Here is a 7,675-nt window from a genome sequence, read left to right on the forward strand (position 1 = left end):
CTTTCCTTCAGTGATTCTGCAGGTGTTTATCACTAATGCTCAATCATCAATTAATCACCGAATTATCTCATTAACTTCACTGATTCAGTGTTACTCAAACACTCTGTAGTGTGCACACATTATAAGTGTTCATTTAAAACTGAGGATTTTCTTGTGGGGTTTAAAGGGTTAAAGATTTAAGATGAAGAAAAAACAGCATGAAACATAATTTAACAGTAATAAACTGTAATTAATTTACAGGAAACAAACTGTAAAAAAACAGTTATTTACTGGCACCCCTGCTGCCAGTAAATAACTGTTTTTCTACTGTTTCTTGCCGTAAATTAATGGTTGCCAGCAAAAAAAAGTGTTTTTCTACAGTTTTTTGCCGTCAAGTCAAGGAAAAACAGTAATATACTGTAAAATGTAAACGTCAGATTTACCAAATGAAAAAAAAGTTAATTTAACTAAAATATTTGTGAACATCCATAGAAAAAAAATAGGCAAAGTCATACACTGATAATGAGATTAAATACTGAACTTGACTGTATTAATGTGTGTTTGCACAAGAGAGATCGTTTAGTTTAATGTAGTTTTGTTGTTCACCATTGTGCTGGAGAGTAGAGCCGGTGCTTCAGTCAATGATGAGCCACAAATTCTGATTTTCTGCTGCTTTATATAAAGGCAGTAAATGTGGAGTCACTGATACAGTGGTGATCTCTGTGTTAAGTACTTCAGCACATACATGTGTAATACAGCTGACAATGAGCTGCAGTGATTTGAGTAAAAGTCATGTATTTAGTTACTTTATTACTGCACATTAAGTGTAAGAAATATTCCTTCTCAGTGGACTCAAATGAAATATGTTCATAGTACTAACATCGTAGGAATGCTAGTTTTAAAAACTCGAACTGTTTGAAGCAGTGGGAGTGGAGTTAATTTCCATGGTAGAATTTACGGTAAAATACTGTTAAAAAATAAGAGTGGTAAATTAATGGTTAAGAGCTGTAAATTAACAGTACTTTACTGGCACCCCTGCTGCCAGAAAATTACTGTTATTTAACGGCAAAATTTTTTACAGTGGTTAGTCCCATTGGGGACGTTGTAGCAACGTGGTCAGCTGGTCTTCAGATAACTTTTAATATTATTGCACTAGACGTATTATTATTATTAAGATACCATTTGAACAGCATATTCTTTGGGAAATATACAAAAAAATTAATCAAGCATGTTAAAATAATTATATATATATATATATATATATGCCATCAGTTTAAGAACAATAAAATAAAATAAATAATTTACTTAGCAAATGGTGATAATGTTTGTTAATGAAAGAGAGTACGGGACAAAAGAACATTTAAACCTTAAACTAGCAGGGCACGTCACTTTCTGAGTGAAGTGCGCGACGTGCGCGTGCCCGTCATTTTGTAACGGTCAACTTCCAGCGGACGGACACGGAGGAAAGGTAAGTCATAAATCTACTTTTATTCATAGATTTTAACTGATACAACGGTAAATGCCATCAAAGAGGAGTAGTGTTTTGTATTTTTGTAGGTTTTCTCTTTCAATTTAATAAATAAATGCTCTGTTTGGTTAATTAGCTCAAAAGCAGTCTCAGAGGTGGTCTAAGGTAACGTTAACTGTAAAAATCGAATATAACCTTACCTGTTTTAAATTATTTGAAATTTATCACTATAAACTATACAGTATTAACTTTCTAATTATTCAATTTTTAACCGTAGTAACGTTAATTGGTTTGTTTGAATACCTGCTGCTCGAGCTTGATGATGCTCATGCTAGAGCTGAAGATCTTTGCCCGAACCCGACGGGACCCGTCGGGACCCGACCGGGTCCTGTCGGGCCTAACTTTTAAGGCCCGATTACAGCTCTAGCTCATGCTATCCATGCTGTGAACTTGAATATAATCCGATATAACGTTAAATATAAAGTTTAACGTTAATTAGACCGAGGCTGCCGAAATCATGTTCAGTGTAACGTTATGTGGGATTAATAATTTCCCCTTTTCTCCCTCAAGTGGCAGGCTTGTAAATTCTGTCATCTGTTCATTATTGGTGTTAATGGTGTTTTTCACATGCATTCTTTTTAATGCTAGTTTAATTCTCAAATTGATCTGATACTTTCTTTCACAAAAAGTAAACAAATTGTTCACTTTTTTAGGGCCTGACAACCACCAGTTGAGTCCATGATTCAGTTCCTTATAAGGAAATATATTTGTTACCACCTAGTAATTTAAATGTATTATTTATTGCTTTAAAATGAATACATATATTTATCATCAGGGGAAGAGACAGTCTGGGCAGCAGCAACAAGACAACTATTACAAGTAGAGATGGGTTTCAAGAACTGGTACTAATTTGGTTCCTGACTTGTTCAGCACTGAAAACATTTACATAAGGTACAGGATCAATAGTGCTGCTATCAGTATTCTTGTAACATTGATTCATTACCCTTTAGACACAACCACACATCCTCCAAATCATCTCTGCGTGGATGGCAGCAAGGATCCAGGATCAAGAGATCATTCTTCATGGAGACTGTTCCACAGGAAGCAGTTTCTCCTGGGTGAAAAACTAAACCTGGTTGTTTCAGCATCACTCAGGCAAGACTAAATACTTTTAAATTGATTTCAGTTGGTTATGTGTTTCAGGTCATCCTGACCATTCTGCTGTTCTGGATGTAAGGCCGTACTGGAACTACATTTCTCGTTGTTGAAAGATTTGTGCAGCGGTATCCAGACATATAACGCCCCATCACACGGGGCGTCAACGCCTCTCGTTTACTTTTAAATGAAGTGACGTCAAGCATGGTGAAATTAATTCTAGAAATTAATTCTAAATAGAAGTTGAAGACTTCTCAAGCGCCAATGCAGCCCTCCTCCAGTCAGAACATCTTATGCAAATACCCAAGCGCAGACGCAAGCCAATCGAGTGCATGCAATACCCGAAAACTAATGTGATTGGCTGTCACTATGAGAAGAGACAGTAATTCTGATCCGATATCAGTGTCGTTTTTTGCAAAAAAATGTTTAAATCAATGTAGAATTTTCTATACTTCTGTGTAGGGATGTCAATTTTCAATCATTTCCATGATCGATCGTCGTTTAAATTAACAATCAAATAATCGATTAATCGTTAACCTTAATGCTGCAAAGTCTATTGCAGTAACACCCAGTCACTGGTATGACAGGATGTGGAAAAGTGTGTGTGTGTGTGTATATATATATATAAATATATATATATATATATATATATATATATATATATATATATATATATATATATATATATACACACACACACAGTTTTACATATATTTTACAGCAAAGACCAAAAGTTTGGACACACCTTCTCATTCAAAGAGTTGTCTTTATTTTCATTACTATGAAAGTTGTATAGTCACACTGAAGGCATCAAGGGCTATTTGAGCAAGAAGGAGAGTGATGGGGTGCTGTGCCAGATGACCTGGCCTCCACAGTCACCGGATCTGAACCCAATCGAGATGGTTTAGGGGTGAGCTGGACCGCAGACAGAAGGCAAAAGGGCCAACAAGTGCTAAGCATCTCTCAGGGAACTCCTTCAAGACTGTTGGAAGACCATTTCAGGTGACTACCTCTTGAAGCTCATCAAGAGAAAGCCAAGAGTGTGCAAAGCAGTAATCAAAGCAAAAGGTGGCTACTTTGAAGAACCAAGAATATGACATATTTTCAGTTGTTTCACATTTTTTTGTTATGTATATAATTCCACATGTGTTAATTCATAGTTTTGATGCCTTCAGTGTGAATCTACAATTTTCATAATCATGAAAATAAAGAAAACTCTTTGAATGAGAAGGTGTGTCCAAACTTTTGGTCTCAAACTTAAAGTCAAGGTGATGAGTAGTCTAAAGTTGGGCTCAGGTGGTTGTGCTGCGGGATATGTTTCCCATACATTTATTTATTTTTGGAGACTCGCCACAATTTTAAAACTGATCGATTTTCAAAAAGGCTTCGTTGAATAAACATGAGTAACGTTACGTACTGCATGTTTAATAATTCCTAACATTTATATGTTTAAATATCAAAACGAGGCACAGGTGTTTTTATATGCTGTATTTCTGAAAGAAGATTTGCATGTTATATGCCTGATAAAGCAGCGTGTGAGCGTAGCTCTGATTTGTTTACAGCTGTTACTGGGGAAACCTTTATTTCTCGCACTTTATGTCTATGCTTTAAAACATCTCCTGCTGGCAAAGGATGAATTTGCATTTTCATTAAGTCCGCCTGATCCACACAGCAAACATTTTGTTTGTTATCAAAAAATATCTACTCTAGAAGGACTTGGCTGTTGTTATTGATTCTATTTGGAAGTCTACCGGTTAGGTTAGGTCCACAAAAGCGTTTGTTTTTAAAAGTTTGTTTATGTTGTTGCCGTTGAATCCGTCTGTATATATATGTGTGTGTGTGTGTGTGTGTGTATAATGGGCAGCACTCTTGAAGAGAGTTTCATTGTTTTGACTGTAGTAACTAGGGCTGGGATGATATGCTAATCTGCCAATTCAATACTATCCCGATACTTGTGTGCTGATTTAATATATATTTATAATTATATATATATATAATTTAGCATTGTGATTATAGTTATATAACTATTGCAATTCGTGACTTATCCAAATTGTCTATAAAATGATGTTTGTTTCTGTAGATTTGAGGGAAAGATTAAAAACAAGGAGGTCTGGGAATGACTGAAGGGATCTGACAGCAGTGCGGGAAGGAAGTAATCACCAGAATGTAAGTTCTTTGAGAATGTGTGCATTATTACAAGTTGAGTTTTCATTTAAATGTGGCAATGTACACAGCTGGTCAAAAGTTTTAAATATATATTAAAAGTTGAATTTATTTCTATAATGCACAGCTATATTTTCAGCATTAATTACTCCAGTCTTCAGTGTCACATGATCTTCAGAAATTATTCTAATATGATGATTTACTGCTCAATAATTTTTTCTGATTATTATCAGTGTTGAAAACAGTTGTGCTGCCCAAACTTTTGTCTACACTACAGTTACATTTATTTATTTATTATTTATTGTATTTATTTATTTATTTGGGGGGGGGGGGCTAATAGCAAGAATACATAAAATTGAAAACCAGTGGTAGAGTAGACTTTTGTAATTTTACAAAAGATTACCTTTTTTTTCAATGTTTTGAACTTTGTGTTTCATAAAGTAATCATGAAGAAAAAATTCAACTTTCCAGATATGCTAAGTTTTCTTCCCCATCATTTCTAATATGGGGTGCGCCTCCCTAAAACCAACTTTGTTCAAAAAGTTCCTTCGTTACCAATAGAGTTCAGTGGAACTAACAACCGTAGCAAGCTAACTGCAGATGTGATTTACATCATGTATGTCATGAGCAGATGTACACTTTGATCTTAGCGGCAATAATGCGATTGGGTGCATGTAAATGCACTGATTTGTGATAATCAGCAATGATCAACATATCAGTATATGAAAAAGATCATGTGACACTGAAGACTGGAGTAAAGTTACTGAAAAATTCAGCTTTGCCTCATAATTATTTCAATAAATATGTTTAAGTATATTAAAAAAAACAGTATGAAAACTGTTATTTCTTTCTTTCTGTTTTTTTTTTTTTTTTTTTTTTTTTTAAATTGATCAAATTAATCTAGCCTTGGTGAGCAGAAGAGACTTCTCTTGAAAACCATAAAGAAAAGATTCCAGATTTTTGACTGGTTGTGAACATACATGAGCAACATTAACAAGATGATCCTCCCTTTCAGCTCAGAGGATGTTGACAGTGCAGGCCCAGGATGAAGAAGAGGAGGAAGAACACGTTTAACAATTTTCTCATAAGCTTGCCATGTGTTATAATAAAAACAATGAACATGGCTACAATAATATGCTAAATGTTATTAAAAGATTCCAGTTTGCAAGAAATCTGAGTGTCTGACTCTACACTAGAGGAACTCTTTTCTGAAGAAGATCAGGTGCTGAGAAGTAGGCCTTGTTCTACAGCAAAACACTGCATCAAGCCTCCTTTCCTTCCCTCAGAAGAGCCTGTCTTCTGCTGCTGGGGTAAGAAACACCCTCTTCCTCTTCTCTATCAGCTGTCCAGCACCTAACTCTGCCTCCTCAGCACTGTCTGAAAGAGTCTTCTCCACAGTCAGTAATCACAGATCACAGATTCTTCTGAGAAAGTCGATATGCTCATTTTCTGAAAAAACTTTGTTTTTTCGGGTGGGACAAATAATACAGGAGAGATGCTAGAAATCTCTATATTGTTCATTTTTCATATCTTTACACTTTATGAATGTTTTTCTTCTGAGAAGCTCAAAAATTATGGTTCTTTGCTTTATTGTTTAGGTTTATCCTCTGATAGTGAGCACAGAGCCCTGATCATGACATGCAAGAAAAAGAAAGAAATCATGTCCATGATTTACTAATTTGTTCCCTCGATGTACTAAAACGTGCACGATTACTTTTACATTTCATTGATTTGCTAAATCGTATGCACAATTTACTAATTCGTTCTCTTGATGTATAAATAGTGTACACGTTTTAGCAAATCGAGGGAATGAAATAGAAAATCGTGCGCATGAATTAGCCAAATATTTTTCCTGCATGTCGTGTAATTAAAGCACATCACCACCAGACATTTATAACAGGAGCCTCATATACGACGCTCACAGTTTTACTTTGTGCAGTATCTCTGTGCAGTATCTGCTGAATTGTTTCATATCTATATATCATGTATTTTTTGTTGCACTAAATTATGTTGTATCAATAAGTTTACTGATAATTATTTCTAATTTTCACTGATAACATGATTAACCATCTCCCCATCCTTAAGACAAACATTTTCTGTTGTTCATATTGTGTAATCTATGAATTGATGTGTTTAGTTTTCTGTGCTCATAACTTAGTAACATTTTGCATGGTTAAAGAACAGGTGCAATGTTCAAAATGTTTTGGCTTCGTATTTTTAGAAAGTAGTGCTGAATAAATATTGATTTGTGAATGAATGCAGTGTGTTTTTGTCTATTTTATATTAGAATGTTTTTGTATTTGTTTGCATTGCATGTATGTAATTAATGTATTAACTATGAATCCCCTATAATTAGATTACAATTAGATTTCATAAGGTTTATTTTTTGCCCTAGAGATGAATTGACTTTATTAGTTCTTTATGTATTTCAAGGTAATGGTGAGGTGAAAATATGAATTACCAATATGATCCTGTAATGTCACGTCCTCATAACGTGCCAGTTTGGTCGTCAGGACATACTCATCACGTTCCAGCAACGTTCCACTATAACGTCGCCACGACGGATATGGGAATCACAAAGTTATGTCACTGGAACGTTATGTGGTACATCCCTGAGACCAATATGGTATTTTATAGGAACGTCCTCATAACGTGACAGTTTGGTCGTCAGGACATACTCATCACGTTCCAGCAACGTTCCACTATAACGTCGCCACGACGGATATGGGAATCACAAAGTTACGTCACTGGAACGTTATATGGTACGTCGCTGCGACTAATATGGTACTTTATAGTAACGTTCTCATAATGTGCCAGTTTAGTCGCTGGGACGTACTCAATACGTTCCAGCGACGTTCCAATATAACGTCGCCACGATGGATATGGGAATCACAAAGTTACGTCGCTGGA

At 35.3% G+C, this 7,675-nt stretch overlaps 2 long non-coding RNA genes across 2 annotated transcripts; both read left to right on the plus strand.

The window, feature by feature from the left end:
• The first annotated feature begins 1,178 nt into the window (after positions 1 to 1,178).
• LOC128017187 (uncharacterized) lies at positions 1,179 to 3,189 on the plus strand. Its single transcript, XR_008184381.1, has 4 exons — positions 1,179 to 1,447; positions 2,161 to 2,193; positions 2,283 to 2,349; positions 2,458 to 3,189. It is a non-coding gene; the product is annotated as an uncharacterized LOC128017187 (long non-coding RNA).
• A 1,491-nt stretch (positions 3,190 to 4,680) lies between these two features.
• LOC128017582 (uncharacterized) lies at positions 4,681 to 7,022 on the plus strand. Its single transcript, XR_008184484.1, has 2 exons — positions 4,681 to 4,768; positions 5,781 to 7,022. It is a non-coding gene; the product is annotated as an uncharacterized LOC128017582 (long non-coding RNA).
• Positions 7,023 to 7,675: the final 653 nt, after the last annotated feature.

This window comes from Carassius gibelio, chromosome A1 (genome assembly GCF_023724105.1).
Source record: "Carassius gibelio isolate Cgi1373 ecotype wild population from Czech Republic chromosome A1, carGib1.2-hapl.c, whole genome shotgun sequence".
In the NCBI taxonomy this organism is placed as follows: Eukaryota; Metazoa; Chordata; class Actinopteri; order Cypriniformes; family Cyprinidae; genus Carassius; species Carassius gibelio.